This window comes from Cornus florida, unplaced genomic scaffold (genome assembly GCF_030987335.1).
Source record: "Cornus florida cultivar Cherokee Brave unplaced genomic scaffold, ASM3098733v1 CherokeeBrave_3.0.0_Hap2_Chr04, whole genome shotgun sequence".
NCBI lineage: Eukaryota > Viridiplantae > Streptophyta > Magnoliopsida > Cornales > Cornaceae > Cornus > Cornus florida.
The window spans coordinates 15,370,030-15,381,444 of NW_026775574.1; the positions used below are offsets into that span (position 1 = coordinate 15,370,030).

Below are 11,415 nucleotides of genomic sequence, written 5' to 3' on the forward strand. Positions count from 1 at the left end.
AGAATGGGAGATAACTGATAAGGATAAAAATAATAGGCAATTCAAAGTCAAAAGAGAAATAAGATAAAGGTAAGGGATTTATCTTATCCAAAATCTCTATGGAATCATAAAAAATATCTGGTTACCATATGTAACCAGAGTTACCATTCCTGTAAGAAGGAAACGATATCATTTTGGATCAGGGAGAATCTCGTTTCAACAACTACTACCATTAATGCTTCTATAAAAGAGATGATGGGTCAACCTAAAAAGGTACGCCATAAATTTTATATGTAACCCTTATCGGATATTAGATCGTCAAATACTAACTTGACCGTCGGAGTACACCCGGTCGGCACCACGCCGGTCATCACTTCTCTTATTTTGCAGGAATTGCCACCGACTTCGGAGCGTATAGATTTTTAGCATCAGCAATATTCAACAAAATAAAGTAAAGAAAGGTAAATTAGAAGAGAATACATTTCACCTTTTATTTTCAGTTGACATTCATCATTACTCGAGACACTCGCCTAGTTCAAAATTACATCATCTATTTGTCACAAAATGATGTAGAACTGATTGCTGAAGTCTTTATGGCCAGTTTGGACCGTTAGGGGGCCAAACGGGCATTACTTATAGATTTTCTAGACTGATCCCAAAATGAACCCGAAAAGAGCCCAGTTTTATCAGATATGGCCCAACTCACATATATCGGTATCTTCCCTACCGAGGTAGGGCGTCTTTTGGACAAATTCAATCGTTTAGGGCTCGGGAATAACGTTTTTCTCATTTTTGAATATTTCAAGATTTTCGTTAGAAGACTAAACGGATTCAATTTATTTTCTTTTTTTGGTATTTAGTAGTTTTTAGTAATTAGGTTTCTTTTTTTTTTTTTTTTTTTTGGAATATTCAGAGCAAGTTTGTTTTTGAATAGTTTCCTTGCGCTGCTAGTTTCCTTACGTTTTTAGGATTTCCTTTATGCAGTTTCCTTGCGTTGTTAGTTTCCTTACGTTTTTAGGATTTCCTTTATGTTGTTAGGGTTTTGTTTATAAATACATGTACTGTAGAGCAGATCAAATATATCAGATTTCCCTGAATTCTCTTTTTTGTTTTGCTGTATCAAAACACCACCTTGTGAATTCAAGGTAACCTGTTTCTCGTGAATAAATTTATCGCTTCCGCTTACGTCACAAAATTTGCAGGTGAATAGAGTTCAAATACTGAGAATATTGGCATTACAATATATGTTTGTGTGTAAATATATATACACACACACAAAGAGTGTGAGATTGAGAGAATTAAAGAAATCAAATGTAGAAGTTACAAAGATGTGATTGAATAGATTTCACTTTCAATTCACATTGACTAATTTAATAAATTACTTAAAACACAATTCAGGATTGTTCAATATGTTCCAAAAAAAATTAAAATTGAAGTTATCATTTTGAATAAAATATGTTCCATATTTAATTAGATCAGAACAACTCAAACTTAAGTAATACTTCATTTTATTTCTGTTGACACCAAAATTTGGCAGCAATCCCAGTGATGACGTGGACCAATAAGGAACGAATAGGTATTTCTAATATAGCATATAGGTATTTCTAATATAGCGTAAAGGGAATCGGCCCATTTGAAAATATCTGGAGCAAATATAGAAAGATATATTTCGGTCACCTAATGGATATAGTAGTTGCTAAATATAGCAACTGACATTTGACTTTTTTCAAAATGGGCTGTTAACATAAAGGAAAAGGCTAGAGTTTGGATGAAACTCAATAACTAAATTCTTATAAAATAGGAAGTTTAGTTAGATGAAAGAAGGAAAACTCTGAAGACATGTATAGAAGGTCGGCAGCATGAAGTGGACAAATCCAATTGTGACAAATGGCCTTGACATGGCGCTAAATGATGGGCCAATTGGGATAGAACACGACTACCAAGTTTATAAAAGGAAGTTGCTAAAATATAGCAACTGGTATTGACTAAATCAAGGAAGGTCTTTAGCAAGAATTTTCTACTGAAGCAAGACGAGAAGAGAAGCAGAAATATATTGGGGTTTGACCTAGTTTGAATCATGAAAAGAAGAAAATCATGGAGAAGAAGAGATTTTCTAGCAAAAAGTTAGAGAATAAGTTGATTAAAACTTCTATAAATAGAAGTATTGTAATTCATTCCAATTTGTCCAGCACCACCCACAAAACATGAATTTCTTATTTAATTGACTCTACGTCATTTATCAATTTCTTTATTCCTTTTGTCGAAATGACAATTTTTATTCAAAGAAACTAAGTTCCAGTAACTTCTTCTTCTTCTTCTTCTTCTTCTTCTTCTTCTTCTTCTTTTTTTTTTTTTTTTTTTTTTTTTTTTTTTTTTTTTTTTTTTGTAATGTTTTAATTATGCTATTTACATTATCAGTCATTTCTTTTATGCAAACGGATTCAATGGCCAATTTTTGATCAGATTTGCGTCATGTTAATTCGGCCAGTTTATTTCATTTCTTTACTTTCTATGCAATTTCCATTCTTCCAGTTTTAATTATGTTATTTCAATTCAAAATGTTTTCAATTAAATGGTAATTAATTAAATTCTTGTTATTCCTTTTACTGGCAATTGATTAAATTTTTGTCACTGCATTTTGCTTTATTCTATTTATTTCTATGCAATTTTCATTCACAGTTTTAATTATACACATTTCAATTCAAAATGTTTATTTCTTAAGTTCAATCCAATGGCAATTGATTAAATTCTTGTTATCTATTTCAATGGCAATCGATTAAATTCTTGTTATCCATTTCAATTCAGCCGTTTACTTTTCAGTCAATTTTCATCCGTCTTTCTTTAAAATCAATTTAAATTCAGCCTGTTCATTCAAATTTCTTTAGTCATTGCATTTTTATTTCTTTTAACACTTTAATAAAAAGTACTTGCAAACAAAACAGAAAAAGAACCTTGCTGTGAATACTTACTATTCCCTCTCCCACACATTCGTCTAAAGTCAGCCATTGAAAAAAAGGATAGGCTGGTGTTCAATTCATAATTTGGAGTGTTTTACACAAATACTCTGATATGCCTGCAAAAGTCCATCGATCAGCGTAAGACCAAAAACCGCGCGAACAATTTCACAATTCACATACAAAATTTCAATCAGAGAAACAAAATGAAGTAATACATACATGAGCGGATTGGATGAGTAACTCCAACGCTCGATCACATACTTGCAAAATTGAAGAAGATAAGTAAACAAGTTAAATTTGGATAAGATTAAGAACTAACCAAACAGAGGAGAAGCAGCTGATTGCAATAGTAGTCGAAATTGTTAGCAAAAATCTAATCCTCTGTTTGGCTTTTCAAAATTAAGCAAACAATAAAATATAAAAATAAAAAAGGAATTTTTTAGAAATGAGCGGTATCCATTTGTTGCCAATACTTCCAACATCATTTCAACTGCTCTCTAGTACCCTTGGAACCCTTCATCTAACTTCTTGCAAGTTAGGGGACATCAATCACTCTTAATTCCCCGTAAGGCATGACATACTCAAGACTTGGTGACTGTGCGATCAGGTTTGTTCTTTGCCAATTCACCAATCTAATCATAGGCTACGATCAGTTCAGTACTATCATATGCGTTCGTTAAATGCTTTTTATATTTAAGTCCATAAACATTATGATGTAGGCCAGATTTTAATAGGTTTTATATTATTTTTATTTTTAATTTTTTATAATTTTTTGGGAGTTTAATTTTAAGTTTAATTTCCTTTCTATTTTCTTATTTTAAAAGAGATAACATTTTCTTTTTCTTTTTCTATTTTTCTTTTCACTCAAAGAACGTCAAATTCATTAATCATTTGGAAAAAGTACATCCATCTTATTATGTATATTTAAAATTGTGATAGATATATTATATGGATTTCACAATTAAACTTGCACTATTTAACTGACTCGATAATTATTTCGTGAAGAATGTCAATCAGAATAAAACAAATTGGATGAGATTCACTTTACTATTTGAATCTTCACATGTGTCACAATATTAATAATGATGATAATAATTGTTTATAGAAATATTCCTTAATTAAATTCTAACATTTTGTTTCCTTATTTTTAAAGAAAAAAAAAATTTATTCTTCTTTTTTTTCACTCAGACAAATTTACCAATGGTTCAGTAAAGTACATGCATCTTATTATTTATATTTAAATTTTTGTTGCAATCGTTGAATTATATGAATGTTCACAATTAAACTCACATTATTTAACTGACACTGATAATTATTCATAAAGAACGTCAATTAGACTAATATTGATTAATTTATTGTTCATTGAATAAGACAAGTCCTGAGATTTACTTTACTTTTGTCGTTTTATTAATAATAATGATCGATAATAATTATTTATAGTAATATCTTTTAATTAAATTTTAAAATTTCATTTTACTTTTTCTTTTTATTTTACTCAATAGACAACAAATTCATTAATTGTCCGGCGGAAAAGTACATGCATCTTATTATCTATGTTCAAAATTTTGCTGCAATGGTTAAATTATATTGATATCACAAATAAACTTAGAGTAGTGCTATTTCACCCGACTACATAAAAACTAATAAAATACCTGATAATATTTAGCTACTCACCCGTAAGTAGGGTGAGGTTACTCATTGCGTGATCCAATAACAAACTAACACATAACCTTTAATAATAAAATAATTTACATATTTTTTTACTTTCTCGGATCAATTATTGAATAAATCGTATATAGTGTTTTTAGATATAAATTGTTATTTTATTATTGAACCATATAAGGGTGAGTAGCTTCACCCTACTCACAACAAGTGAATAGCTAAACATTATCTTAAAATACGACTCCTACGTGGATGTTATTGAATGGGCCAACTGTTTACAAGAATTGTTAAAAAAAAAAAATTTCTCACTACCGAAGCAATCATGCATCCTCTCTCTCCCATTCCACAGATTGTGGTTTGATTGTCATAGAGTTCATGAACTTGTTACTGGATTCAACATCCCAAAGGTTGCTACTTAATTTTTTTTTTTTCTTTTCTGATGCATAAAATCAAACTGAAATTAATAGGAAATATCACTAATGAATCAAAAAGAACCCACCAACAATGAATCAAACCGACCAACAATGAATCAAAAAAGAAGAGAGAGGCTTTCAAGTTCAGACGAACCCAACTGAGAAGCTCCATAAACTGTGGAGCTTGGGATATGCAGGTGGCGCAATTAGCGAGGAAGCAAGGATGATCAGCGGGCAAAGAACCAGGAACTGCGGCGACTGGTCAGGAGGTGGATGATGTTCGGTGGTGAAGCAGTGGTGAAAGACTGAAACAACGGCGGAGATGTGGACCGATTGCAACGGCGAGCAACTCTGCATCGGCGATTGGGTTGAGTGATTGGTATTCCGAGATTTGTAAATGGTTCCCATTTTCCCTTTTATTTGGATCTTGTACATGTTTATATATGTGTGTGTGTGCATATATATATATAAGACCATGGTCCGTGTCCCATGGGTTCTTGGAATTGCAGTAAATGAAATTAAAATTCCATAATTTTGGCTAGATTAGCATTTGGATTTTCAGTCTAGTTCAGATATCTTTCTTTTATAAACAAAGATTTGGGGAAAAACAGAGATGTATGATGTTGAAATAAGTATAAATTTTATCCTGTTTTTTAAACAAAGGAATTTACAGGAAAAAAAAAAAAATCCAAAAGCTGCGATTTCAAAAACCATGGGAATTGCATAACAGAAAATATCTGAACAACCACTCCGGCGCTCGCTTCCGATCGCCACCATGTCGGCAAAATTCAAAAGCTAGAAGGTGGAGCCTCTACGTACCACCATGAAGGAGACATCGGCAGCTATGGAGAGGGTGAAGAAGATGCGAAGAAGATGAGAGAGAACTCAGAGTATACAGATATTAAAGAGAAGGGTAAAAAGACGACTAATCAACGCCTGACACCTGTTCAGTCGATTTTTTTGGGGTGAACCATTGTCGTCAAAATTAGCATTTTCCCTAAACTTATACCATTTAAATTTTGGTACAATGATTTATTTTATTTGGTTGAGCATACCAATCACCTGTATCTCATTGTATTAGGAGTTGTGCCCCTTGTCTCTCCATTAATGCTGCAGTTTTAAGGTTCCGTCAAGGTCACCTTTTTTTAGGGGTGGCAAATGGGTGGGTTGGGTTGGGTTTGAGTTGGATTAAAAATGGGCGGGTTAATATGGGTTAAGATCCATATTTAATCCATTCAGAATAGGTTAAAAATAGACGGATTGAAAATGGACAAGGTCAACCCGTTATGGCCGATAAACCTATTAATTATTATTTTTAATTATTTTTTTATTTTTTCTTATTTTTATTCTTTAATTTTTTAAATTTGTTTTAATTTTATAGACTTTGGGATTAAATCAGTTACAGACTTTCGGCCAACATACACATATGTATAGTTCGGTATAGAGCTAGAGAGAGAGCAGCCAAGAACGAGCATTTGGAGATCTGTTCTTGTGTTGGATTCAGATCAATCGAAGATCTGAATGCGTGTTTTCTCTCTCTAGAAAGTTCAGATCGAACATGAATGGGAAGCAAATGGAGGAAGGCGAAGATAGCTATAGGGCTCAACATGTCCATTTTCATTAATTTCTCTATCCAATTCCACACCTCTGCAAAACAAATCTACATTTTTTCACATCTAATAACACTTCCTAATCACAAATCAAACCTAAATCAATTCAATCAATCAAGACTTATTTTTAGAGTGAGAAAGTGTAGAGAGATTTGTCTGTGGATTTGGTCAATTTGTGTATAGTGACGTGTGCGTTTCTTTCTTGATGGGGAAGGTGGTAGTAGGGGCAGCGGTGGTGTGCGCCGCCGCGGTTTGGGCAGGGGTGGCTGCTCTGGTGGTGCGCCACCGTATGCAGTGCTCCGGGTGGTGGGCGAACGCGATGGCCATACTGAGGGAGTTGGAGGAGAAGTGTAGCTCTCAGACATCTTTATTATCATTATCATTAATATCCTGTTTCATCAAGAATTGGGTTTTTAAAATTTTTAATTTTTAATTTTTAAAAAATTTTTAATTATTTATTTTTTTTAGAAGAAGTTTATAGAGAAACTTAGAGGGAAGGGATTGATAAGAGACAAATTTAGAGAGAGAGAGAATTTTAAAAAGAGAAATGAGTTGAGTGTAATATAAGAATAGATGTGTGTTGTGTGTTTATCATATGATGGGTGAAATATGAGTTGAATATGGTTAATCATATTCAACACATCTTGACCCTGAAATTAAGTGGTTAAAAATTACCTAACCCATCTTGACCCTTAATTAAATATGGTTGACCCATAACCATTAAAAGACGGGCAGATATGGACGAGTTGATGGTTCCTGACCCATTTTGCCACCCCTAGCTTTTTCCCATCTCACGTGAACAAATGTCTACTTTCAAATAGAGATGAATCTCAACCATCCACCAAAAGATTGATTCAATGGCCGATCTAGCTCAGCTGTTACTATAAATAGAACTCATTAAGTTTAATGTTGGCATGTTTTGAGTTCATTAAGTTAATGTTGTAGTTGTTTAGCTTAAGTGTTAATTTTGTAAGTTGTATTCATGGAGCATGCTTTTGGGGCTAATGATGTTAGAATGTAACAAGAACCAAGGCTGTGTAACATTCAAGGGGCTGTAATTAATTTTTATTTAAGTTAATAACGAGAATTTTACTTTTTGCTTGAAGTACCATGAGCCAAACAATTATTATTATGATTGGTCGAAAGTGAATTTGAAATTACCACGATATCTCTGGACATGCTTTGAGCCTAACAATTAATATAATCGAACTTTGATAGTGTGTATGTAATAACCATGATATATATTTATATATATTATATACATATATCTGAGTTTTATTTTACTAGATTCATAAAATAAGTAATAGACATGTTACCTGCTCACCAGCCTTGACTGAAACTGGGCTTCGTAAAGAAAACAATAAATCCCTAGAGAAAAGACCTGCTCCTTTAATCTCCCAAGCATAATCTTCGGCTATGGTTTATCTGATTCATGCGTCAGGTTTGCAGAAAAGTAAAATTTAAAGTGATAGTAAAACTCAGAATCACATGAAAACGCAACAACATTGCAATATTCTTTCTTTATCTGATAGTAAACATATCCGGTATATGGAGGGTTAATTCTGAATAGTTACAACAGGTTTCAAGATCATAGATCGGTAACCCTATTGCCTAATTAAAAATTCGGGTGTTGGAGAACAATGCTAGGCAAATCCAGAAGATCTATTTGTTACTTTGTAGAAAATTAAGAAATAGAAATTAAAAGGCATAGCATCAAAACTGATATTCAATTTGACACTAAATCGTAATCTATGATATGTTTGCCAAGATATTCTCAACTCAGTCACTCCAAGTTCAAAAACATACTGACACTGTAACTAGAGGACTCGAACCCTTTGTTTTACATTTTTCGTTACTTTAAAAACAAGTCAGAGTAACTGCTGTTGAAAACCAACATGAAGAGAGAAAAATGATCTTACCAAGTCTGCAAGAGGTATCAAAACAAGATTTTGACCACGAAGGCCAGAAAATACCCCCGACCTCAGTATCCCAAATGCCCAGAGGCAGTCCTCCAATGTTATAGGAAAAGGGAAAAGCTGCTTGTTTGGGAGTATGACTTCCTCTTCCACTTTCTGAAATTCACTCTCTACGTATTCTCTCACACCCAATGTTGTGCTCAATAGTTGGGTTCCTGCATAAGCTCAATTCAATGAAAGTGAATAAATAGGCAACAAAAAGTCAGTATATAAACCGCCAAAAACTATGTTTATATTGTGGCCTTTTCATTGTATTTTGAATTCCCCAAGGGTACACCAGAAATTCAGCAAGATGCCTTTTTCTAATCAGCCCAAAAGAAAGTTCACATAAAGCATTTCTTGTTACAACATATTCTTGTGGAATACTTTTGCTTTATATTGATATTGCACAACTTATTTACTTTGGAAGTTGCAGATCGTTGATGAGTTACAATGTCACTTTTAAAAGAACACCTGGTAAGATGAACAAATTTAATATAAATTATAAGAAAGCTTCTAGCAGTAATCATGATTCTCTCAAGCAATTTTCAAATAAAAGAGTTTGAGATTATGAAAATATGAGCACCTAATGCAAAAAAGTCTCCACCCCAACTAGATAATGTAATATAGCTAATGATAATGCTAAAGACCTTGTGTAAATTAATTTCCATGAACAGTTGAATGCATTTACATCATACCACTAAACACCAGCACCAGATTTATACAAATCAACGCCCATCCAATAAGCCAATCAAAGTAGCTCATACAGAAAAAGACCAAGACTAATTCCATTTATCGAATTTCAATTTCAAAACTTTTTTACACCAAAGTACATATAATGCCACATCAACAACAAATGAAAAAGAATATATGGTATGAAACAAGTTCCTAAAAAATTTTACTCAATTTTCGAAAGGACAACCCTTAAGCGAGGAAGAACTCTAACCTTCAATCTCGGAAAGTTCCTCTTCTGACCTGCACTGAAAGAGCATCAAATAACACTTATCAACACCAAAATTCAATGGTCATAGAAAACAGAAAATACCAACAAACCAATGAACAATAAAGAAGCAAATTTGAAAACATAAATTCAGATATTAAAAAAGGAAGCAATGCACATCAGTATATAACAGAATTTGCCAACAGCAGGTAGGTAAATCCATTAAAAACTATAAAAATTCACAAGAATCTGTAGCATCATATGAGAATAAACTTAATACAAACATGAGGAAGATACATTTGAATCACTACAACATAAACCCCCAAAAATTCAAGTCATACCCACCAATATATAAAAGAATTTGCAAGCAACAGATTGATAAACCCATTAAAGACGATAAGAACTAAAAAAAAAATTATACCATAATATGAGAATTAACTTCACAAGACACATTTGAATGAATAAAACATGAACCCAACAACCAAATCAAGTCAAACCCACCAATATATGGTTGAATCGGTGTACTCTGGGAGAATGTCAATGTAATTTCACCACTGCGAGTTGTTTATGGACTTCTCTCTGATGAGAAATAGAGCAACAGAGATCCAAGGTTTCAACCCACCACACACTTTCCCAATCTCTGAAGCTGAGACTCTATCTGGGTTTATCCAGAACCTCTTGGGTATCTCCAAAACGACCTCATTTCGAGCTATATCTCTCTGAGCAACTAGTCCCAGACCTTCCAGGACTGTACCGGGCTTCGCCGGAGACTTGGCAGATACAACTCTTTCGTCACGAAGCCACTGCCAGAAAATCTGGACCGCCAGTGGAGGTGGGTCAGATTCAGGTGGAAGAATTGAATTGACAGAGAGTGGTCTTTTGAAATGGAGGGTTGTATTGGGTTTTAAGGAAGAGAAATGTTTTATGGTTTTTACAGGGGATAGAAAAGCAGAGGCAGAGGCTGAGGTTGAAGATGAAGAGAGGGTGAAGAGACTCGCCATTCTCTCTCTTCTTTCTCACTCTAGAAGATGAGATTTGTACCGTTAATTTATAGCTTATGGTTAAGGGATTGGCTTTGTTGATTTAAGAGGTAAAATATTCGGTGGATTGGGCAATCTATACTGGCTTGGCCCAGACTACAATAAATTTGATTGGGCTTCCCTGGCCGTGCAAACTTAGTTTGTAACCCGAGTTTCTAACAAACAAAAACCACATTTACTCATATATATATATATAACGTTTAAGGTAGCTTAAACTAAACAAAATAGTATATATAATGTCTTTCGGAAAATATTTCTTTGATGTTCATGTATATGGACCTACAATATATGATATAGACCAATAATAAATGGACATGTGATCTTTAATTATCGGTAGTTATTTATTTACTAACTTAGAGATGATGATTTGATTACCATCTATGATATCTATAATTTGGTAATTAAAATAGAACGTATCCATTTATTATTGATTTACATCAGCGGTGAGTATATTGTACATCCTCATTAGTGAGGACCTAAGAGCATTTCCAGCATGGATCCTCTAAATTAAATATTTTCTAAGTTATCCTAAATAGAATTTGCTACAAACATGTAAAATCTATTTAAATCACGGTAACTAATTTAAAGAAAGTTTGAAAACTATACCATTTTGAGATAAGAAAATTTTACCAAAGTTAAAAAACTGCACATTTTTTAATTAAGAAAAATTCAATTCACCATATTCTAACGTTAACGTCGTTATCTTTCCCTCATCTTTTCAAAAAAAAAAAAAAACATATCTCTCTCCTCTTTATTCCTATCTTAAACAAGTCGTGACGGTCTCTGTTTCTCTCTTAATCCGATCAACGTTCTCTCTCTTATTTTCTATATATTGCGAGTAAAAATTGCATGTCTTGTA

General features: G+C 33.0%; 1 pseudogene; it reads right to left on the reverse strand.

Annotated features, from left to right (window-relative positions):
• Window positions 1–3,114: 3,114 nt before the first annotated feature.
• LOC132302839 (ribulose-1,5 bisphosphate carboxylase/oxygenase large subunit N-methyltransferase, chloroplastic-like) lies at window positions 3,115–10,559 on the reverse strand (annotated as a pseudogene).
• Window positions 10,560–11,415: the final 856 nt, after the last annotated feature.